Below are 25,273 nucleotides of genomic sequence, written 5' to 3' on the forward strand. Positions count from 1 at the left end.
ATGGAATGACTTAAAGTTTGCAGTGGATTGAGAAGTGGATGGAAGAAAAGTGAAGCCAGTGCATAGAGATGACTCTTTCAAGGCCACAGTGAAGGGCCTTGCAGAGAGCTAGTGCTGAGAGTTGGTTTGTTTCTTCGTTCATTTATCTAGCTCTGTGAGAACTGAATATCTTTATATGTTGATTGAAAAGGGTCTATGGAACATAGCAATCATGTTGGTATCTTGATGAACCTGCAGGATCTCAGACCCTACCCTGAAGATTTGAACTCAGCAGACTGAAGGTGGAGCCCAGACACATACTTGCATGATCCTTTATTTAAAAAGCAGGAAGAGTGCTTTATCCTTTCTTCTGTGGTCTCTCTGTCTGTCTGTGTGTTTTTTAGCTGTTCTGCTCCCTCAGAAATGGGGATGCTTGGTGGGCAACTGCAGGCCTCATAATACCCCAAGTGCCTTGGGCCCTGCACTTGGAAAAGTGTTCAATGTCAGTAGTCACCAGGAAAATGCAATTTAAAGCCATGAGAAAGTGCCTGGGTGACTCAGTGGGTTAAGTGTCTGCCTTTGGCTCAGGTCATGATCCCAGGGTCCTGGGATAGAGCCCCACATCAGGTTTCCTGGTCAGTGGGGAGCCTGCTTCTCCCTCTTCCGCTCCCCTTGCTTGTGCTCTCTCTCTTTCTGTCAAATAAATAAATAAAATGTTTAAAAATAAAATAAAATAAAGCCATGAGATACTACTACTCAACAGAATGGCCAAAGTTTAAAAGAGTAACCATACTAAGTGTTGCCAAGGATGTGTTGGGAGTGTAAATTGGTTCAGCCACTTTGGAAACTTTGATAGCAACTACTAAACCTAAACCTACTTTATGATTCAGCAATTCAACTCTGTATAGTTGTGATGTCAAAAGAGATGTATAAGACTATTCATACAAAAAAAAAAAAAAGACTGTTCATACAGCCCCAAATTATTCACAACAGCTCCAAACAGGAAACCCTCAAATGTTCATCAGTAAGAGAATGAACAAATAAAATGTGGAATATTCATAGACTAGGGTTACCATGCAGCTAAAAATAAACAAACCACTCATATAATGTCATTCACAGATGACATTATGCTGAGCAAAAGAAGCCAGATACAAAAAAGTTCATATGATTTCATTTACATAAGATCAAGAACAAGAAAAACTGACTGATGATGATAGAAATTAGAGCAACATATACCTTTGGACAGGTAGAGACTGGAAAGGGGCAGAGGGAAGCTTTTGAAGTGTGGGAAATATTCTGTATCTTGGTCTAGTGGGTGGTTAGGGTATACACATATGTAAAATTCTTCAAGTTTAGGATTTGTGCACTTTACTACATGTAAATTATACCTAAAAAAAAATAAAATAAAATACTTAGCAGCTCAATATAACCAGAAGTGCTTCAACCCTTGAAAAAAAAATGACTCAAAGGAAGATTCTAGTGTGGGATGAATTAGATGTTCTCATTAGTGGTAAATCACAGTGGGTTACCAATGAAGAGGGTATTGTATAGTAATATCCAGGACCTATGGACTAATGAGGCTGGGTGATATAGAAGAACTGTTTCATTTCACTTGTATGATATCCTGAACCCTCTCCCCTCCCTCCAGAAGATAGAGTGGGGAGAAGGGCCTTTCAGACACCAAAACAGTTATAATAATCTCCTAGCATTTCCCTTCTTCCTGGACCTGAACAGTGGAGGAGTGTCTGAAGAGTGGTATGGGATTTGGGGGTCCTGAAGGCGAACATGTTAGAATCTGAGATGCGGGAGCCATCTTCATGAGAGGTGAGTGTTCCTGGTCGTTATTGGGTTTCTTCAGCTGGAGCCCACAGCCAAGCATAGAAGGCTGAGGATCTGATGGGGAAGATTTGCTACATGGATGAAATGACAGAAAGTTTCAAACCAAATAACCAAATAAAACATTAATTCGCATTTAATGCAGAGTGAAGATATTGAGTTAAATTTCCCCTCTATTTTATGCTTCCTTCCATCTTTATAGAGCATGGGTGCGATTATGATAGGAACTGGGAGTTAGGATGAGGGAAGGGGATGATGAAAGGATTCCTTCCATTCCTGCTTCCCTTTTTGCTCAGCTGAAACCCTGATGTCTTCCATGGCCTGGAGATGACCAACTCCATCTCTGACCTAAAAACTGAATTCTACATCCTCAAGGAAAAGTGGAAAATGGGGAAAATGAAGAGGATCCTTTGTAAAATGTGCCTGTTCCTTGCAAGGTATTTCAGGCATGGTTGGGGCTGCTCACTGACTGGTAAGATTCCTTTAAGGATCCATGGTGCCCTCCCTCTACAAGCAAGCAGGCTCATAGGCTCAGCCCTTGCTGCCTCCCTGGACCAGACTTTTCTTCTGAATTTTTGACATCGAGTAAAATAAAACTTGTCACCAGGCTTAGTCTGCTCACTCTTGGTCTGCTCTTTTAGGAGTGGGGAGCTGGTTCCAGCCAGTCATGAAGTCTGGGTAGAGACTATGAATGTTTCCTTTGAGAAACAATATTAGCTTTGGGTTTGCTTCCAGCATGTGTTTTGGGTTTTTTCCCAGAGGTTTCTGTGAGGAATCGCGTGTCTCAGAGGTGAAAAAAAAAAAAAAAAAACATTAGAGTTCTGCAAAATCACAGTAGATTGGAAACTATGTAGTTACTTTCTTGCTATAAACATATATATTTTTTTTTTTTTTTTAATTTTGTGTTTTTGTTTTTTTCCCCTCACAGAAAAAAATGTGGTTTTATATACACATACACACTGAAGGGTGGGGGGCGGTGTTCGGAACAAGATGTTTCTCATTCCATTTGTTTCAAGCAATAACTCAGAGGCTCTGGAGAAAATAAACCATACATAAATAGTAGAAAACAGACTGCATCTTGTTGCTATGGCAACGCCCTACTTATATCACATTAAGCTGATTCATGTCTTTTCTCACCTCACTGTTAATAAATTATAGTGGCTGATGAGAATTAAACTGGCCGGAAGAGTTGGCATGGACAAGTTGAATATTAATTTGTCATCCAATCCTGGATATCCCATAATCTTTTTGGGGGTGGGGAGAGGAAAGAGAAAGCTAGCTTTTATCTAACAATGTATTTTTTAAAACTTTTTTATTGTTTTGGTTTTCTTTTTTACTGAAAACTATGTGAATAGGAGTCTCAGGTTTAGTTAATGGATGCTTCCTGGCTACTCTGTAAGGCTTATGACTCTTGTGGAACAAGCAAAGGTACATGAGCAGCAGAGCTTGGAAAGTTCCCTTGTTTCTTTCGCTGCTCCCTTATCCTCTTCATTCTTATGTGCTTGGGGTTTTAAACAATCCTCCACTCAGCTGCTGTAGTTCATATACATTTCCCATGTCCACACACACACACGAAAGTAACAAAGTGAAAAAACAAAAAACAAAGTCTATGTTTTGGGTTCAAACATAGACAATAAATCAAGGGAAATACTGGCAACACATATAACAGGTAATGGACTCATTTTGTTAATATACCCCCAAAAGTCCTCCCACATAACAACAAGCAGACCTCTTCTTGTAAAACATACAAAAAGCCAAAGAACCAATGGATAGCCCACTAGAAAATGGTCTGAAGACATAAAAATCAGTTAATTGCAAAAAAAAAAAGAGACTAATAACCAACACATATCTGAAAATATGCTCAATTTCAATCATTATTAGAGAAATTAAAATGACAAAGAGATGCAAATTTTCCTCCAAATCAGATAAGGGAACATTAAAAAGCTATGTGATTTGGAATTGGATATGAGGGAGGAAAACAAATCCTCTCAGACACGGTTAGTAGGAGTAGATTTGGCATAACTTTCATAGAAAAAAGTGTAGCTGTACTTATCACAATTTTAAGTGCATGTACCTTTTGTCCTAGAAGTTCCACTTCAATGAGTTCAATTTATAAATATACTTGCATAAGTGATTAAAGATGTTTTTACAAGGATATTCACTGCAACATTGATTGTAATAGCAAAGCAAACAACGACAACAAAAAAAAACCCAAACTAGAAGGGACTTAAATGCCCATCAATAGATGACTGGTTAAAAAAAAAAAAAAAAAAGAGGGATCCCTGGGTGGCGCAGCGGTTTGGCACCTGCCTTTGGCCCAGAGCACGATCCTGGAGACCCAGGATCGAATCCCACATCGGGCTCCCGGTGCCTGGAGCCTGCTTCTCCCTCTACCTATGTCTCTGCCTCTCTCTCTCTCTCTCTCTCTGTGATTATCATAAATAAAAATTTAAAAAATAAGAAAGATTCGTTCATACTACACAGCTGTTTAAAAGGGGAAGATGGGGATCCCTGGGTGGCTCAGCGGTTTAGCTCCTGCCTTAGGCCCAGGGTGTGATCCTGGAGTCCCGGGATCGAGTCCCACATCGGGCTCCCGGTATGGAGTCTGCTTCTCCCTCTGCCTGTGTCTCTGCCTCTCTCTCTATCTCTGTCTATCATGAATAAATAAATAAGATCTCTTTAAAAAAAATATTAAAAAAATAATAAAAAATATAAAAGGGGAAGAATTTGCACCCACAGCAAGATGTTAATGTAACAAATCAAACAAGTTTCAGAACTGTATTCATAACATGATCCCATTGATGTTAAAAGATATAATACATATACATGCCACTACATATGTAGAAAATTTCTGGAAAGAGCTACACAGGTAATCATTGCTGTTTCTGCTGAGTGGGAATAGAGAATGAGATGGCAAAAGATGAAAGCAGGGAAATGGGAGACTCAAAAGTATTGAGAAAATGTAGGGGCACCTGGGTGGCTTAGTCAGTTAAGCATCAGACTCTTGATTTTGGCTCGGGTTGTGATCTTGGGGTTGTGAGATCAAGCCCTGCATCTAGCTCCTCACTGGGCATGGTGCCTGCTTGGGATTCTCTCTCTCCCTCTTCCTCTGCCCCTCCTTGCCCCACTCTAAAATAAATGAATAGAAAGAATAGAATAGAATAGAATAGAATAGAATAGAATAGAATAGAATAACTTTCATTTTCCACCTTTCTGCACTGTTTTTAATTTTTTTTTTAGCATGAAGATATATTACCTCTATGATTAAAGGCCTTTAAAAAGCATGTGCACACAAATGCATGTGTGTGTATATATGTTGCCTCTTTGTCACCATGACAACTTAAAAGATGTATAAGATAGTTTTTCTGCCCAGTATAGCTAGAAAGACATAAATGTGTGAAAAGTTAACAAAAAAATACAAAGAATATCACACACATAGACCAATCATGTGCCAATGATGGATTTCTACAATGATATTCTAGAAGGTAAGAAGAGGAAAATCACTATGACTGTAGTAAGCATAGAAGATAAGGGCATGAACAGCTGGCAGCATCTGGGTGCAAGGCACCCCAAGATGTCCCAAAGAAGAGTGCTTGCTGTTGACAAGACTGGTGCTGGGTCCACCTGATGGATGGTGATTCACCCTCTGCAATGTTCCTGGTTGGCTGTAAGCAGTGTGAGACCATGCTGAAAATTATTCTGCCTTGGGAAATTCCCTGCCTGCTGGCTGCAAAAAGTGTTACTGTTAGAAATGTCCAAGGCAGGCTAGTGTACAGAGAAACTGCTTCCTGATTAGTGTTGACCTTGTGCAGAGATCAAGAAGCTCAACTCCCAGTGGTGTTAATCCCTACTTTTTGGACCTAGAGCCTGAAACTTTGCATTAGTGGGCAATTCCTCTGGCTCCTTTTACCTTCTTGGAGAAGCTAAAAATAGTGGTTAAGAGCATGTATTGTAGAGTTGGGCTGGATATAAATCCTGGGAGGAAAATAACTTAATCTCTCTGTGTCATGTTGTCCACTTCTGTAAAGTGAGAATAATTATAGTAGCAACAACCTCAGAGGGTTGTTTGAGGATCAAATGGCTAAATAACATTTAAGTGGGAAAATAGCCTCTGGACAGAGAATATTCACAATATTACTTATTCTTACCAGAGACAAACATATCCTAAAAGTTTTCAGAGAGAAAAAACAATCATATACAATGCAGTGGGAATAAGAAAATAATCATGGTGACATATCAATAGTAACATCAGAAGCCAGAAGGAAAAGGAATAACGTCCACAAAACTAATTTCCACTTAGAATGTCATGCCCTGACAAATTGAGCATGAGGACATAATAAAAATATTTCCAGACATGCAAAGTCTCAAAACTTTTCAGCAGAGTTTCAGGCACAAGGTCCAACTGGTAGGGGTTAACACAACCTGGGCCTTTCACAGGAAGCTACTAATATGTGTTTCATCAAAAAGAGGGACTAAATCAAGAAAGAAAACATGGAAACAAAGCAGAGCACCCAGTGCAGGAAAATAGTAAAGGGATTCCCAGGCTGGCCATTGTGCTTTGGCCAGGAGAACACAGCAGATCTGCAGGAGGTACATGGAAAAGGAAGTTATCCAACAGACTTGCTGCGCAGGAGATTGTACTGAGAGGCACTCTACAGAGTATTGGGGAAATTAGAACACTAAGCAATAGATTCAGGGAAAACTAAGCAAATGAAAAGATGAGGCAATGAACAACAAGAAAATTAAAGCATCTTGCAAGAGAAGAAATGTAATAATAGTATACCATTCAGCTCAGCAGTGTGCAAGATTTATTCAACATAAAGATGACTGGATTTTTTTTAAAGATATAGTTATTTTGTGAGAATAGAGAAAAGAGTAGAAAGTGTTTGAAAGTTGAAATCTTCAGGTATCATAATAGGAAAACAGTAGATTATATATAAATTGATGAATCAAAAGAGAACAGTATGATAACAGTTTCTGACTTGGAACTATGGTGACAACAGAAGAAACACCAAGCAGATAGATGCCTTTGGGGCTGGGGAGGCAGAGGCAGGGAGGACAGTGATTGGTTTCTGGTTGGGTTTTGTTTTGGTTTTTTGTTTTTTTTTTAATTTATTTATGTGAGAGAGAGAGAGAGTGCACAAGTGATGGGAGGGGCAGAGGGAGAGGGACTAACAGATTCCACACTGAGCATGGAGCCCCATACAGGGCTTAATCCCAGGACCCCGAGATCATGACCTGAGATGAAATCAAGGGTTGAACACTCACTCAACTGACTGAGCCACTCAGGCACCCCATCAATGATCGTTTTTTGTGGGTTTTAAAAATTATTGTTAGTACTATTTGACTTTATAAGCTACGTACTTTTTTTTTTTTTTTTTGCTATGTACATTTTTTTTAAAGATTTTATTTATTTGAGAGAGAGCAAGAAAGAGGACAGCAGTGGGGGGAAGGGGCAGAGAGAGAGGGAGAGGCAAACTTCCTGCTGAGCAGGGAGCCAGATATGGGGCTCAATCCCAGGACCCTGGGATCATGATCTGAACCAAAGGCAGACACTTAACCCACTGAGCCAGCCACCCAGGCATCCCATAAGCCACATACAGTTTTAAAGTACCTGGCTAATCTAAGGTTTTGACACTTCTAAAATGACAGTGCCTCTTAGTTTGGTGTCCATGAGGCCCTGAGCAATTGATGTCTTAAAATCAGCTAATTCGTTTAAAGATTTTATTCTAACAAAGTGAAAAGAGTAGAGGTTATGAAAGTCTTTTATTGCCATTACTTTTCACTTAAACTTCTAGATTTGGCCTTCAAGAGATTTATTAGCTTCTCAAGATTTTATCATCTTCTACTCTTAGTTGATTTTAATGTATTAAGAGCACAGAAAAAGACAGGAAGTTTATATAACTATGACAGTAAAATCAGGACAGTGAGGAGGAAAGAAGGTCATAGCTCAGTGTTACAAAGATGAATATACTTTGAGCAATCAGCATTGTGCCCTGGATGTAAGGATGGCTAAACCCTGGTTAATTTATTCTGATTCACTACACTAATAGATTACATGAGAAAAACTGTGCCCATTACAATAGGTACAGAGAAGAGATTTGATAAAAATTTAACATCTATTATTAACCCAAACTCTTAAAATTAGAAATACATGGGACTTCTTTAACTTGAAAAGGAACATGTTTCAAAAGCTAATAGCAAATATCACTTTCTATGGTGAATGCCAGAGGACATTCCTCAATTTCTTGGCAAAGCCCATTAAGATTAGGAACTAAACCAGGAGAATCAGGGCATTATTCAACATTATTCTGAAGGCCCTTGTCAAAATAATAGGAATAAGTTCAATTATAGGAAAGAAAAATTTAAAACGTCATTAGGAGCACCTGGGTGGCTCAGTGGTTGAGCACCTGCCTTGGCTCAGGTCATAAACCAGGGGTTTATGGAGTCCTGCATGGGCTCCCTGCAGGCAGCTGGCTTCTCCCTCTGCCTATGTCTCTGCCTTTCTCTGTGTATCTCTCATGACTAAACAAATAAAATCTTTTAAAAAGTCATTATTTGTAGTTGATATGATCATCCATTGAGAAAATACAAAAAAATTAACGAAAAATATAGGGGTAGTGTGAGAGTTTAATAAAAAGTCAAATTACTAGATAAATATTCCCCCACCAATTTTCACATATGCCACACATAATTAGAAAATATAATAAAAAAGTTCTTATTCATGAAAGCAACAAATACTATAAACTATTTAATAAAAAGAAGTTTAAAATATGATTCCCCATCTAAAAATTTCAGAGACAACAGAGCAAAAATGTAAACAACTGGTAAAAGAATGTCTTGTATTATTCTTGCAACTTTCCTGTACTATAAAAACTATATTGGGCAGCTCGGGTGGCTCAGTGGTTTAGTGCCGCCTTCAGCCCAGGGTGTGATCCTGGAGACCAGGGATCGAGTCCCGTGTCAGGCTCCCTGCATGGAGCCTGCTTATCCCTTTGCCTCTCTCTCTCTCTCTCTCTCTCTGTCTCTCTCTCTCTCTGTGTCTCTCATGAATAAATAAATAAAATCTAAAACAAAACAATCTATATCAAAATATAAAGTTACAATATAAATGGAGACTTGATCTCTTATCCTTAAGCAAAATGACATCAAAAGAGAAATCAATAGTAAAAGAGTGATCCATGAAAGGCAAATCCAAAGGTCCTGGGAATCATAAAAGTTCCAGATGGAAAACAAGAATGGATGGAGAAGATACAATTACAAACAAAATAAAACATAAACCAGAGTAAAAACTTTCCTGAACTGAAAAATGTTTTCAGGTTGAAAGGTCTCACAAAGCAGCAGTCGGAATTCAGGAAAAAAGAAACAAACCTGGCCACATCCTACTGAAATTTCTAAACCCCCAGGAATAAAGAGGATATCTTGTAAACTTTCAGACAGTGATGTGGTTACCCAAATGAAAAGATAATCAGGCCAGGTTCAGATTTTTATCTGCATAATTTGACTTTAGATATAGATATACGTTTTGAGGCATTTGGAAGTAAAGGACCGTGAGTCAAGATTCCTATTGAGCCAAGTTATGATTATATATGAAAACAAAAGACAGACTTTTTTCAAATACACAATGGCACAGAAAATGTATAGACATATGGTCTTTCTGAAGAAATTTCCAAGAAATTGCTTGGGAAGTATTCCAGCCAAATAAACATTAAATTCAGAACAAAGATCTCAAAATAGGGTTAGACTATAACTCTATATCTCTTTCTATATACCTTTATCTCTAAAAAGCAGTGGTAAGCTCTACACTAAACACAATTAAAATCTAAATGGATGATGCTAATATGATCACAAACTGTTGTGTAAGGATTAAGAAAATTCTTGAGAACAGAAAGAGTCATTCTATAAGGAAGGATGTAAATACATCTGAAACTAAAAGAAAAATAGAAATTGTGGCACAAAGGAAGGGAAAGAATGAAAGAAGTGAAAAATTAAGTGTTCAAATTGTTTCACCTTAGTGATGGGAAGTAGCGTTATCAGTTAAATTCAGGAAAGGAGAAAAGAGGAAACAGTAAAATATATTAGTAGATGTAAAGTAAGATGAAAGCATTAGAATCCATAAAAAAATGAGCTGAATTCCCTATAAAAATAGACTTTTCAATATCTTCTGTCTAAAAAAATGTACCAGGAACAAAATGATAAAAGTTGGAAATAAAGAGCCAAATAGATCATGCAAACACAAAGTACTATGGCTTGAATCATGAACCCCTCCAAAAGACACACTGAAGTCTTAGCCCTCAGAACGTACCTTATTTGGTTCTTCAGAATGTGAACTTATTTGGAAATAGGGTTTTTACAGAGGTAATCAAATTAAAATGAGGTCATTAGGGTGGACTTTAAGGCAGTATGGCAGGTGTCCTTGTGAAAAGGTGAAATTTGGACATACACACAGACATGCACAGAAGGAAGGCAATGTGAAAACACATAGAAGATGGGCATTCAACTAGAGCAATGAATTTAGAAGCCAAGGAGCACTATGGATTGCCAACAAACACCAGAAGCTAGAAGAGGTAAGAAATTATTCTCCTTGTAGGGCCTTCAGAAAGACCATGGCCTTGCTGATACCTTGATTTCAGGCTTCCAGTCTCCGGTACTGTGAGACAATAAACTTCTGTGGTTTTAAGTCACCAAGTTTTTGGTACTTTGTTATAGCAGCTCTAGGAAACTAGTATACAAAGTGAGCAGGAGGGATGCCTGGGTGGCTCAGCGGTTGAGCGTCTGCCTTTGGCTCAGGGTGTGATCCCAGAGTCCTGAGATCGAGTCCCACATCGGGCTTCCTGCATAGAGTCTGCTTCTCTCTCTGCCTATGTCTCTGCCTCTCTCTCTGTGTCTCTCATGAATAAATAAATAAAATCTTAAAAAAAAAAAAAGTGAGCAGGAGGCCCCAAGTTACCATCAGATAATAAAGATTTCAAAACCAAAAACATTGGGCAGGCCTGGTGGCCGAGCGGTTTAGCGCCGCCTTCAGCTCAGGGCGTGATCCTGGAGACCAAGGATCGAGTCCCTGCATGGAGCCTGCTTCTCCCTCTGTCTGTGTCTCTGCCTCTCTCTCTGTGTCCCTTATGAATAAATAAATAAAATCTTTAATAAAAAAAAAAAACCCCAAAACATTAAATGTGACAGAAATGAATATTTTAGAAGGATAAATAATAGAGCCTATCAAAGAAAATACAACATTTTTTGTTATCAGATGTGAACACAGCAAAATATTTATGGCAAAATTGCTCAGAAACAGGGCGTTGATAAAACTGCTATCAAATGGGGAGAGGGTGTTATTTCTCTTTAATAATTTAACGGCTTGAACTGATAAATAGTAGATGAGGGATTAACAGGACTTGAATAAGACAAGCAGCAAATCTGATGTGATATAGACAAACAGGTGGCCAAAGATGTCACATTTGCACTCACAACTACTTAGAGAAGTATAAAAACTGTAGCTTCTCAATTCCTTATAACCATTGAATCTTCCTCACAAGCTTTTCCTGACTTGGTACTAAAAGGAGTAGTACTTACCTTTGCTAATGAATGGTATATCAGTCTCCCTTGGATCTTTTGTCTCTTTGGGGTATATACTCAGAGTTTCACATTTCTTCTTCCACTACCTACCACTCTCAAAAGCAACTCAGCAGAGGGGGTTTGGATCTGTGTGGACAAGACCTGGTGTTGTCTTTAGAGTCACCAGGTTTCTATAGTGATGTCCCTGATCTACCTAATGTGAGGGGGATCCACTGCTTAAGTCAGTGGCTTGTGGCCTCCTTATCCTTCTCTGAACCCAGGTGGGCCCTAGTAGCCCTGCTTGGGATTTGGCAACCACCCTGTTTACATCCCTCCACATCAAACCAATGTCAGTCCCCTATCTTTTGCTGTCTGTCCACCTGCAGCCTCTGTGGTGGGGTTAGCTCTGGAAGCCAGCCATCCATCTCGGGGGGATATAGGAACTACTGCTGCTTCTTTCTCCTCCTCCTCCTCCTCCTCCTCCTCCTCCTCCTCCTCCTCCTCCTTCTTCTTCTTCTTCTTCTTCTTCTTCTTCTTCTTCTTCTTCTTCCTCTTTTGTTTAAAGCTTTTAATCGGTTTATTCATGAGACACATACAGAAAGAGGCAGAAACATAGGCAAAAGGAAATCAGGGTGCCTGTGGGGAGCCTGACATGCAACTTGATTCTAGGACCCCAGGATCATGACCTGAGCCAGATGCAGATGCTCAACCATTGAACCACCCAGGTGCCCAATATAGGAACTTCTGACTCCTTTCACACTACAAAGATGTCAAGGGAGGCAAAAGGCCCAACTTGTGCTCTTTCTCTGTCTAACTTTCCCATGGGACCCCTCTTCTGTTGTCACAGTCTGGTTCATTTCCACATAACAGTGAGAAGGCCTCTGTATGTGTCAGACACTCACAAGAGTTCTCAGTAGAAGGGAGGTACAAGCCCATTCTGACTCCAGCTTATCTGACGTCCTACTACTTGTAGCCTCTGTGTTTTACGACCAGTAACAGTATCACCCTCAAAACACTCCAAGATTACAGCCGAAATGAGGTGGTCAGAACACAGATCTTTTTCCTTTTCCAATACAGAAGACGGGAGCAAGACAGAAAAAGTGATCTCCTACCAAGTACTTCACAAACTGAGTTCTGCCTACTTGTGGTTTACTTAAACTCAGCATGCAAAAATCCCTGAGGCCTGGATTTGGATATTCTAATTAACATAAGGAATTTAGAAAATCCTTCTCTCTCTCTCTCTCTCTCTCTCTCTCTCTCTCTCTCTCGCCGCATTTCTAAAGAATATTGTTTTACTTCAGATTTTTAACAATCCTATTTTGGTGATCAAAAGCTGAACATAGACTACCACTTTCTCTCTGCTGTAACTGTCCAAATTTTCACCTAAAGCAATAGATTACTCTGGGGAGGGGAAAAAGAACACACATATGGAAATGTGAAAGAGCAAAGCACATTCATTTAAAGCACAAATGTTATCCCTGTTTACACAGGGTTTCTATAAACAGAGAAAACACATTCTTTTCAATTGCTTACAGAATATCCATAAAAATTGATCATGTACTTGGCCCAAAGAAAATCTTAATAGATTCCAGAAACATAAAGATTTTACAGGCCACATTCTCTGCCCAGAATTCAATTAGGCTAGAAATCAACAGAAGAATATAGAATCATAACAAAACAGAAACACTTACCTGCTTCTAAATTGAAGAATGCTTTCTAAAATATCCCCTGCATCAAAAAGGAAAAGGGCAGTCTGGGTGGCTCAGTAGTTTAGCGCTGCCTCCACCCAGGGCATGATCCTGGGGACCTGGGATCAAGTCCCACGTCAGGGTCCCTGCATGGAGCCTGCTTCTCACTCTGCCTGTGTCTCTGCCACTCTCTCTCTGTCTCTCATGAATAATGATTTTTAAAAAAATTTTTTTTATTTATTTATGATAGTCACAGAGAGAGAGAGAGAGAGACAGAGACATAGGCAGAGGGAGAAGCAGGCTCCATGCACCGGGAGCCCGAAGTGGGATTCGATCCCGGGTCTCCAGGATCACGCCCTGGGCCAAAGGCAGGCGCCAAACCGCTGCACCACCCAGGGATCCCTCTCATGAATAAATAAATAAATAAAATCTTAAAAAAAAAAGGAAATAAAACTTGAGATCATAATTTATTTAGACATCAACAAAAGAATAGTAATTTATAATAAAACCTATGGGAAATGATGAAAGTTATAGTCAAGGGAAATTTTATCACCTTAAATATCTTTATTGAGTGAAAACAAATGGACTGGTCTTATACTCCAGTAGTATGGATGGCTAGGTGTTTTCTACCCACCCAGGTTCTCCTGAAAAAAAAGAAAAAGAAGAAGAAGAAAGGAAAAAAACAAAAATACAGAATTAAGTATGTTTTAAAAGCTTATTCTTTTTTTTTTTTTAAAGATTTTATTTATTTATTCATGAGAGACACAGGCAGAGGGAGAAGCAGGCTCCATGCAGGGAGCCCGATGTGGGACTTGATCCCAGGTCTCCAGGATCACGCCCTGGGCTGAAGGCGGCGCCAAACCGCTGAGCCACCGGGCTGCCCTAAAAGCTTATTCTTAAAAACATTCAATTGAACTGTAAAATAACAAGGAATGACCAGGCCAAGTATCCAAGGGAAAGAAGGGACTCAGAGGCTACAGAAGTCACGTTTGCCTCAAGGGCATTTGTTTAACTTGGCAAACTTAAACTTAGGTTGATAGTCACAGCTTGTTGAAGCTTGAGGACAGAAGACAAGATCTAGAGGCCTCTAAAATTGGTAAATCTAATAGAAGAATCTGCCCATTACATCTGAGATCCTTTACTGTAGGATTATGCCCTTATTACAGGGGAAAAAATGAAATACACGACCTTAACACACACACATATATACACACACATGACTTCAAGGAATATTGGACTGGCACTGGGCAGAACAGAAAGGGTAGTATCATCATTGATAATTTATAACCCAAAGCGAAGCCCTTAAACAGTCCTAAACTCAAATTCATATGACCTAGGTAATCCCAGAAGTCTCAAATCATGAGTTCTAAAACAGAAGTGACTTGGGAGTCTGTTCAAAATAAATGGTCTCTAAAGGGTCTAGTAAAGGGTTAACTCACCTGGCTTGGGCTGCCCAAACCCTGTACACTCTAAGTTCCTTAGAATATCTTGCCTGTTAAGTGTCTGGTACAAGCAAATTATCTTGCCTAATAACTGGGGACATGGGCCGCGCTCCACAGGCTACCTAACAATGTGATTTCTGGTGAAGGTCTTAAGCCATACTATATTTGACCTTCAGAGGGACTGGAGACTGAATAACCAAGTTCAGTCACACGAGTATTCTAGGCCTACATGACAGGACCCCAATAAAAACCCCAGACACTGGTAATTTCAGGTAAATTAATATTTTTTTAACATTTTATTTATTTATTTGAGAACAAGAGTGAGAGAGAGCACAAGCAGGGGGCAGGGAGAGGGAGAAGCAAGTTCCCCACTGAACTGGGAGCTGGATGTGGGGCTTGATCCCAGGACCCAGAGACCATGACCTGAGTTGAAAGCAGCTGCTTAACCGACTGAGCCACCGAGGTGCCTCCTTTTTCAGAAAAAATAATATTTCTTTTTTTTTTGTTTTTGAATTTCAGGTAGGTTAAGCATGTAAATATGAAAGCAAGAATAAAAGTTTTAGATGATATAGGGAGTACGCCTTCATGAACCTAGGAAAGGGAAGATACCTTGTTTTTGTTTGTTGTCTTGTTTTTAATCCTCTAACATGTCATTAGTGCTGTTTTATGCAGTTAACGCTTGTTTATCTCTACCTGCATGTTTATTACTTGCACTGGTTTTCATTCTTCTTGCATCTCACGTCCACTTCAGGCATCTCTATTTGAGGTCTCTCTCTACATGCAAGAAAGTATCTCTTTCCTTCCCTCTGAAATATGCCCCTTAGACTTTACTAAAAGACCCTTCTGATGATTTCAGTTTTTGATAATCCCATCTGTCCCTTTTTTTCTTTCACTTTGTCTGAAAATATTTCTATTTATTTCTTCATTATTCTTAAACAGTATCTTTTCAGGGCCTAGAGTCCTAGGGTGCAGCTATTTCCTTTCAGGAATGAAGATATCATTCCATTATCCTCTCACTTTTGGGACACCTGGGTGGCTCAGTGGTTGAGCGTCTGCCTTCGGCTCAGGTAGTGATCCCGGGGTCGTGGGATGGAGTCCAGCATCAGGTTCCCCACAGGGAGCCTGCTTCTCCCTCTGCCTGTGTCTCTGTGTCTCTCATGAATAAATAAATAAAATCTTCAAAGATCAACAAACAAATAAATAAATATCCTCTGACTTTGAATGTTGTTTTTGAGAGCTATGTTATCAGTTTCACTGTCATTCCTTTAAAACTAATCTATCATTGGGGCACCTGGGTGGCTTAGGTGGCTAAGAATCTGCCTTCAGCTCAGGTCACAATCCCAAAGTCCTGAGATCAAGTCCCACATCAAGCACCCTACTCAGTGGGGAGTCTGCTTGTGCCCTTTCTCTCTCAAATAAATAAATAAAAATCTTTTTTTTTAAAAGTAATCTGTCTTCTATGGATGCTTTTATTATTTCATCCTTGCTTCTGGTGTTCTTCAGCTTCACTATGTTATGTCTACTTACAGATTTCTTTATATTTATCGTGTGTGAGGATTCATTAATATTCTTAAATCTGTACATTGGTGTCTTTCACCAGTTATAAAAAATTCCCACATTTTATCTCTTCAATATTGCTTCATTCTCTTTCCTTGCATGTATTAGTCAAGGCTCTCCAGGGAAACAGACTCAACAACACTGTGTGTGTGTGTGTGTATGGAAAGAGAGAGAGAGAAATTTTAAGTAACTGGCTTGTGATGGTGGAGGCTTGGTGAGTCCAAAATCCAGAGTAAGCTGGTAGGCTGGAGACTCAGGGAAGAGCTGCAGTCTGTGTCCAAAGATAGTCTGCTGGGGACGCTTGAGTGGCTCAGTGTTTGAGCATCTGCCTTCAGCCCAGGCGTGATCCCAGGGTGCTGGGATCAAGTCCCACATCAGGCTCCCCGCAGGGAGCCTGCCTCTCCCCCTGCCTATGTCTCTGCCTCTCTCGAATAAATAAATAAAATCTTAAAAAAAAAAAAAAACAAACACACAAAGACAATCTGCTGGGAGAATTCTTCCTTGCTCGAAAAGATCTATCCTCTTCTTTTAAGGCCTTCAGTTGATTTCATGAGGGCCATCCACATAATGGGAGGTAAGCGGCTTTACTCAAACTCTACTGATGGAAATGTTTATCTCATCTAAAAAAATACCTTCACAGAAATATCTGGAGTAATGTTTGATCAAATATCTGGGTACCATGCCCTAACCAGTTGATATTAACATCAACCATCACGTTGTAGAACTCTATTTAGGTACATTTTAGACCTTTTAACTTTGTGGCACTCTGTCTCTTTCCCTTTGATATTCTCCATATCTGTTTCCTTATGCAAAATTTTGGATAATTTTTATGACCTATCTTTTGCTTTACTAATTCTCTCTTTATATATACTCTTCTGTTAAACCTATTGATTTATAATTGCAATTATCAAATTTCTATAAGGTTTATTTTGTTCTCTTTCTAATGTGCTTGGTCATTCCTCATATTATTGTTCTCCACTCATTTTTCCCATACCTTTATTTTATTTCACATTCTGTTTCTGATAATTCTTATATCTGAAGTCTTTAATGATCTGATTGTGCTAACTCTGGTTTCTTCTGGCTTTGGTCATAGTATCTTGTTTTCTTTTATATTTCATAGGATTTTATTTTATTTTATAGGATTATATTCTATATTTTATATACTATATTTTATTGGATTTTATTTCTGGGAATTTTTGAGGTCTGGAATGAAGGTAGGTTTCCTTCTGCCAGGTGCCTGAGGGCACATTATGCCCAAGAACACTTTAAGCTAAGTCCTCAGCCTGACCATCTAGATAAAGCAAATTCAGGCTATAACCCTACTTACTTGATTATACATTCTCAAGTGAGATTTTGTTTGCTCCTTTTACTTAGTAGTAAGATTTGAGGCAAACAATTCTCCTTGCTTATTCCTCTCACACTAGAATAAGGGTGAGGCTTTTAAGGTCCTAGTTTCATTAGGTCTCATAATAGATGCCCCTCTCCTGACTCTGGGTTCCTGAACTTTGTCTCTTGTCTTCAGGACTATGAAGCCATAAAAGCCAAAGTTTGTGTTTATCCAGTTCAGGAAATGCCCTCAAAGAAAAAAAAAATCATTTTATTGCTTGGCTTATATCCCTGGGTTCTTTCATCCTTTTTCACTTAGTTTTTGGCCAGAGTATTCCTCACTTTCTTACTAGAGCACTAATGCATTTAAAAAAAAGATGGTTGTAAATTTTATTCCATTTTATTTGTTTTTACCTAGAGGGTTGGCCAGATTACCTAGGTTGCCATTCCTCCTGGAAATGGACATCATTTCTACAGGTATACAAACATTAGTGATAAAGCTGCAGTTTTTTTGACTTGTGGGCAAATCTTTATTAGATTTCCAGGTATTTCCTACTTTTGACTTGGGAGATAGTCTGTCTTTTTAGCCAACTTCTTTAGAACTCCAATCTAATAAGTGTTTTCTTTACAAGATTAACTCTCAAACAGTGACTTAATTTCCAAGTCCCTCATGTCCGTTAGGCTTAGGGGCACATGGCAGCACAGCTGAGTTACAGTTGATTTACACTGATTATTTCTCTCCTTGCATCTTTGTAAATCTTTTTGTTACTTGAAAATCACACACTATTTAAACTGAGAATGGCTTTTAAAATATACAGAATGAAGCAAAGTAAAATATGTGTCAGTGGTTAATTGTTTCTTTGGAAAACAGGTCCTTGATATCTGTCAGGACACCTAAAGTCATGCATGTGTTGTGAATAACTAAATTTATAAATACCATCACATGATATAATTTTCCCCATGAATTGCAATAAATTATTACTTAAGTTTTAAATTCCCTCAAACTTTTTTTTAAAGGTTTATTTACTTGAGAGAGAGACTGTGAATGCACACATGGCAGGGGGAGGGGCAGAGGGAGAAGGAAAGAATTTCAGGCAAACTCCCCCTGATTGCTGATTGTAGAGCCTGAAACAGGGCTCCATCCCAGGACTCTGAGAGTAAGACCTGAGTCAAAATCAAGAGTCAGTCACTCAGCTGACTGAGCTACCCAGATGTCCCTAAATTCCCTCAAACTTTTAAAGAGTGTCTAAATACAGGATCAGAGTCTTTTATGAGTCTATTAAGATAAGCTAAAATAAATCTATCCTACCTTGCATAATGATTGAATAGAACATTAACTATAAAGTGGTCAGAAACTACAAAATCCAGTCTATGGTGATGAGACAATGTAATTGTGCTTGTTTAAAAGTGTGAACAGAGGAGTATGACAAGTCACAGGAGATTAGCAGGGTTCTCTTGCCCTTCTGAGTGATTATCCAGCGTCAGAGCTGGAAGAAATGTAGGGAGGGGATCATAGAGGAAGATACAATATGAATGTAGACAGTCAAGGACCCATCTCAGAAAGGCATTCTTGATGTTGTAAATGCCTTCTTAAAGAACATGACTGTCTCCTTTGTCTCCTTTGCAAGAACATTTACTGTATTTCTGAAAGAAAGTATTTGCCCCTGAATGCTGGAGACTCCTTGTGAGTTGAACACGTCTATGTTAGGGCATGAATTTCTTCAGCTTGAAAGGAGGGTCAGCTGAAGCCACCTGCCCTATTAGTGCCACATTATGCAGATTGTTGAACCAACTTTTATTTTTGGTGCTTTCATTGCAGCGGTAGAAGTACACTGCTTGTTGCTTCATAGACAAGTCTCTATAGACCACTTGAATCTCACTTCTGTAAAAGGTAATTATTTCCAGTGCATTTCCTCACTGAAGTTTTACTGTTTTATTTCTCACTTGAAAAGTAGTTGTGCTCTGGCCAGGAAGTCACTAAATAGTCTCATAAACCAACCTTCCTCCCTCTCTCTATCTCTCTCTCTCTGTTTCTTTAGATAGTACATGGGTGACTTATCACATCATTGACTTCAAATGGAAGAGATTTTAACAATGATCTATAATTATCCCCAAAGTATTTTCTTCTAAAAATAATTATTTTCTGAGAGTTTTACCTTTTATTCAACAACATTAGAACTAGAGACTACCTTTTTTCACAAGACTCTTCACACACACACACACACACACACACTAGCTCTTTTATACTTCATGAGATTATGCATGTACAGCTGATGGAGAAAAGGAAGACTATATTGTGTTGAGGCTGCTGGGCAGCAGGCAAGGCCTACCTCCTGGATTGGTGTAGTAACTTAGGTACCCCAAACTTGTGGTGATTTATTCACATTTGTGCTCTCACAAAATTATAAGGCACTGCTTTTATTGAAACTCCAAAGACAGTGAAGCTAGAGGAGTGTCTGAGTGGCTCAGTTGCTTATGTGACTGACTCTTGATCTCAGCATTGTGAGTTCAAGCCCTGCATTGGGCTCCACACTGGGCATGGAGCCTACTTTAAAAAAAAAAAAAAAAAAAAAAAAAAGATAGTCAAGTCAGAAAACATTGAGTCTACAAACATCAATGACCAGGTATTTCTAAACATAAGGAGTTTACTTGGAATACTAAGAGCCTTCAAATAACTGGATCTGGGGATCCCTGGGTGGTGCAGCGGTTTGGCACCTGCCTTTGGCCCAGGGCGCGATCCTGGAGACCCAGGATCGAATCCCATGTCAGGCTCCCGGTGCATGGACCCTGCTTCTCCCTCTGCCTGTGTCTCTGCCTCTCTCTCTCTCTCTCTCTCTGTGTGACTATCATAAATAAAAAAATAAAAAAATAAAAAATTAAATAACTGGATCTGAGTTAGCATTTTACATAATTCAGTATATTTCTTTTCCATCTGTTAAAGTCTATAGAGAGCAGACTTTTATATTTGCTCTCAGAAAGAAACTGGAGACTTAGTTCATTGAAATTTATCTGACATCAAATATCAAGACCAACCATGAGAATTGTTAATTTGCTGCTCAGACCTTTGCATTCATTGGCTTTTTTTCTCCTTGGAGCATTAGTTCTGAATACAAAAGAATCCATCAAAGATCTCTCTGCCAGTTTTTATCATCCCTTTTAAAACAAGTTTTCCATGTTCTTCTTATAAATAGCTTTCCCCAGTGATGGAATCTATATCCTTCCAGATATCAGAGAAAGAAGACGAGTTTAATATCAACAGTAAAAGCACAATGTATGTGGCATCTTTGGGAGAATTTCAAGTCTGTAGAGTTATTCAGACCTCAGTCATCCAGATCTTTCCCCCCACCCCCCCGAATCCTTTTTGAGGGAAATACCTCTCTCGATCACTCCACTACTGAAAATGAAGCCAACAAAAAGATGCAGTAGAGTTATTATCCTCTCTATTCAACAAAGTTTGCTAAAAAGAAAAGGTTTTGCTCAATAGCATGAAATATGGAATCTAGGATATTACAGTGACTCTGGTATATCAGTGGAGATCCCTGGATACAAAGGAAAATTAGGTTCAACCTTTAGAACATTAATTACCCTGGTGTTTTGCCCTTCAAACAGCATGCATATAAAATTTAATGATTAAATACTCAACAAATACAAAATTTACCAAAAGTAATTTCTATTTCAAGAAAAAAAAACTGAATCAGCTTTTAAAAACCTTTAGCATTTGTTTTAAAATATATTTATTTATTTATTTATTTGTTTATTTATTTAATTTATTTAAGATAGAGTGAGCACAAGGTGGGGTGACAGAGGAGAGGAAGAAGCAGGGTCTCCACTGAACAGGGGGCTTGAGACAGGGCTTGATCCTGAAACCCTGGGATCAAAGCCTGTGGTGAAGGCAGACACCCAATGGATTGAGCCACCCAGGCACCCCCAGTATTTGTTCTGTTGTTATTTTTTTTTAAGATTTAATTTACTCATTCATGAGAGACACAGAGAGGCAGAGACATAGGCAGAGAGAGAAGCAGGCTCCCTATGGGGAGCCCAATGCGGGACTTGATCCCAAGACCCCAGGATCACACCCTGATCCAAAGGCAAACGCTCAACCACTAAGCCACCTAGGCATCCCTGGTTTTTAAATATATATTTTATGACTATTTTAAAGATAATTTAAAGTTGTAGTATATATTCCATTGGGGAGGAAACAGTAATAACACTGTATTAGTCTGGGCAATAGCAAAAAAACTTCCAAATCTTTATAACAAAGGTTTCTTTCTTTTTCTTGCTACAGGGCCACTCTGGGTCAGCAAAAGGGTAGTGGGAGGGTGGAGGCTCAGCTTCACATTATTCTCATTTAGGGACCCAAGCTGGTAGAGACTCCACCATCTGGATATTGTTGGTCACTGGAGTGGGGCAAAGGGAGATAAATAATTAATCACACCCCAGCTCTTTAAGTGCTTCTGGCCAGAAGAGACATATGTCATTTTATGCACATTTTATTAACCAAAGTCACACGGACATTCTTTAAAATGGGTTGAGCCTGGAAGAAGAGAATCAGATATTGGTAAACAGTAGTAATGCCTATGATAGATGTCTCATTTATTATAAGCCTTTCTACATTTTGAAGCATTGTCACATCCAATGAAGAAAGCACTTGCCTATGGAAATGTTCATATTCCTTTCCTGACCCACAGGACCAGCTTCAGGGTATGTAACCCATGCAGTCATACAGGGCTCCTGTTCAGAATGGCCCATGCTTGGGTTTTAATGCTTCTCTGTTGTCATTTTGAAATTCTTAATAATTTCATCTCTTAGCTTGTATACTTTTTTCTTTTTAAGATTTATTTATTTATTTATTCATGAGACACACAGAGAGAGGCAGAGACATAGGCAGACAGGGAAGCAGGCTCCCTGCGGGGTGCCTGATGTGGGACTCGATCCCAGGACCTCAAGATCACGACCTGAGCCAAAGGCAGACATTCAACCACTGAGCCACCCAGGCATCCCCTGAGCTTGTATTCTTACATGAAGTTCGACGGTACAGTGGAGCATGTGTGTGAACAGAGGAGATACAGGATGTATGTCCACTGCTGCTCCTTACTACATCCTTTGCAATATAGCATTGACACGCCTCATGAACACAGCATTCCAGTGGCCCCACAATGTGTGGGAGTTCAATGAGACTCAAAGCAAGTAAAAAGTAAACATATGTCTGTGCCTGAGTAAACAGGGGTGCTAACAGCCCCAAGGAGCTATCAGAACTTTCTCAGAGCACAAGAAGAAGGTAATGGTAGTCTAAGAAACACCAAACCACCAAGAAACCCAGTCCCATCCTTTCTGATTCCTATTAACCTACCTGTATTAGCTAACCACTACTACTGAAAATGATGACATAGAGGGAAAGGGGAAGGGAAAGAAAGATCGGGCAACCCACAGCTCCCCTTCTTTCCAGTTCTTTCCTATCCATCAGGAGAAGGACGGAAGTGGTGGTATAATGTGTGCATCTCAAGATGTGAAATAAAAACAGTTAAGATAGGTTTGTGTAATGTTTCCACCGTTCTGGTTAAAACGAAACATATATGCATGCATAAGCTATGAAATACAAATTATATAATTTTAAGGATTCTGCATGTGAGTGAAATGCTCTTATATTTGCATTAGAAACTGGCATTTCCCAATATAAATAGGAATAGAAAATTTTATGACAATAATTTAAATTTTTACTTTCTCTCTACTCAGAATGACATAAAATAGCAAATAAAAACGTCATGACAAATTGAGAGAAAGACCACAGAAGAACAGAAAAAGTTTCATGTTTTAGTGCCTTTATTGGCAATTAAAAAAAAATTTTTTAAGACTTGATGAACAAGGGGTCCTGAATTTGCATTTTGCTTTGAGCCCTGCAAATTACGTAGCAGACCCCACCCACCCACAAGCCTCAGAGATGCCATGTCCAGGAAGATTCATTAGAGCTATAAAAAGTGAACTCAGAGATAATCAAATCCAGTGATTTTCAAATTTCTTTTAGCAGCAGAGCCCATTCTTCAGGGTGAAAGTCCAAAATGGAGGGATCCCTGGGTGGCGCAGCGGTTTGGCGCCTGTCTTTGGCCCGGGGCGTGATCCTGGAGACCCGGGATCGAATCCCACGTCGGGCTCCCGGTGCATGGAGCCTGCTTCTCCCTCTGCCTGTGTCTCTGCGCCTCTCTCTCTCTCTGTGACTATCATAAATAAATAAAAATTAAAAAAAAAAACAAAAAAAAAAAACAAAAAAACAAAATGGAAAACAGAAAAACGCAAACTGTTTTGGTTCAGCAGGATTTGAGCTCTGTTCACCTGACCTCTCCATTCCCACACTTTTTGGGTAAGAATGAAGGTCTCAGGGAAGCTTCTGGAGTTCCTTGGGGCACAGAGGGGAAATCTCTGATCCAGAGGGGCTCACTGACTTTGAGCAACATGCCCAACCTCCTAACTGCTAATGTGCCTCTCTTTCTTCTGCTTCTTATTACCACTCAAGCCAGCTAGCAATCTCAAAGTGTGGGGAGACCTCTGATGGCCTTGGCACATTTGTGAATACTCTCATCTTAAAATGGGGTGGTAATCTACCTCAGGGAGTTGTGTTAAGGATCGAAAGAGATACAGTAACTAAGTAAATGCTTAATAATTAAAAGCTGCAACTTTATGATAATTGTGATAATTATTATTTATTGTAATAGTAATATTATTATAGAATTATAATTACCATTTAAACCTAGAGTCCTAACTTCCATAGATATTGGTAAAACTTCTAGTTTTCTAACTTTTTAAAAAATGTATTTTTAATTTTGCAAAATTACATATAACATAAAATGTACCCTCTTAACCATCTCCAGGGGGTATAGCTCAGTGGTAGAGCATTTGACTGCAAACCATCTCTAAGTGCATAGTCCAACAGTGTTAAGTATACTCACATTGTTGTGCAACCAATCCTCAGAATTTTTTCATCTTGCAAAATGAAACTCTATATCCATTAAATAGCAAATCTCCTTTTACCCAACTACCCAGCCCCTGGCAACCAGCATTCTACTCACCACTTCTGTGAAATTATTTTAGATACTTCAAATAAGTATAATTATTTGGTCTAAGCAACAGATAGAAGGAGTGAGAAGCTACAAAATGTTTGATACAAGGTAAAGAAGGTACATTTTCCTTCTTCCCTCAAAAAGAAAGACAATTCAGAAATTTCAGGGGGAAAAAAAGCAGAAACTAAAATAAATTAAAATGAATGAATGAATGAATGAATGAATGTCTGGTCTAAACATGAAGCAGATGAGATAGATGTGGGTGCAAGATTTTTTACCATATAACTGTCATGTCATTTTGGGTTTTGAATCATATGAATACATTATCTACTCAAAAAACAAACTGAAGCAAATTAAAAGATAGCATGTATTTGAGAAAGAAGAATCTGTGCAGATTTCTCACCAGAAATATGTAAACTCTGTGCCCTTCTCCATCCTATACCTTGTTCTTTGCATCTCTTCCATTTGGGTTTTCGGAGTTGTATCCTTCATAGTAAACTGGTAATAGTAAAGTGATTCCCTGGGTTCTGTGAGTTGTTCTAGCCAACTACGGAATCCGAGGTTGGGGAGTCATGGTAGTCTGGGTACTCCATTTGTGGCTTGTGACTTAAGTGGGGGCAGTGTCACGGGACTGAATCCATAATGTGTGGTGTCTGGGCTTGTTCCAGGTACTTAATGTTAGAATTAAATTGAACCATTGGACACCCTGTTGATGTCAGAGAACTGGAGAATTGGTTGGGAGAAATCTCACTGGTCTCCCGCCTCCATCCTGGTCTCTTTTTAAAAAAAAAAAAGATTTTGTTTATTCATTTGAGAGACAGAGAGCAAAAAAGGGGGAGTG

General features: G+C 39.1%; 1 long non-coding RNA gene across 3 annotated transcripts in view; it reads right to left on the reverse strand.

Annotated features, from left to right (window-relative positions):
- Positions 1–25,273, reverse strand: part of LOC140600207 (uncharacterized) — a 263,881-nt gene that overhangs the window by 133,036 nt on the left and 105,572 nt on the right. Inside the window, exon 3 of one of the 3 annotated variants that reach the window (XR_012003424.1) lies at positions 23,183–23,592. The exons of the other annotated variants lie outside the window; for them this stretch is intronic. This is a non-coding gene — a long non-coding RNA (uncharacterized lncRNA). Of the gene's footprint in view, positions 1–23,182; positions 23,593–25,273 lie in introns of those variants that run through there. 3 annotated transcript variants of the gene reach the window in all.

This window comes from Canis lupus, chromosome 11 (assembly GCF_048164855.1).
Source record: "Canis lupus baileyi chromosome 11, mCanLup2.hap1, whole genome shotgun sequence".
Lineage (NCBI taxonomy): Eukaryota > Metazoa > Chordata > Mammalia > Carnivora > Canidae > Canis > Canis lupus.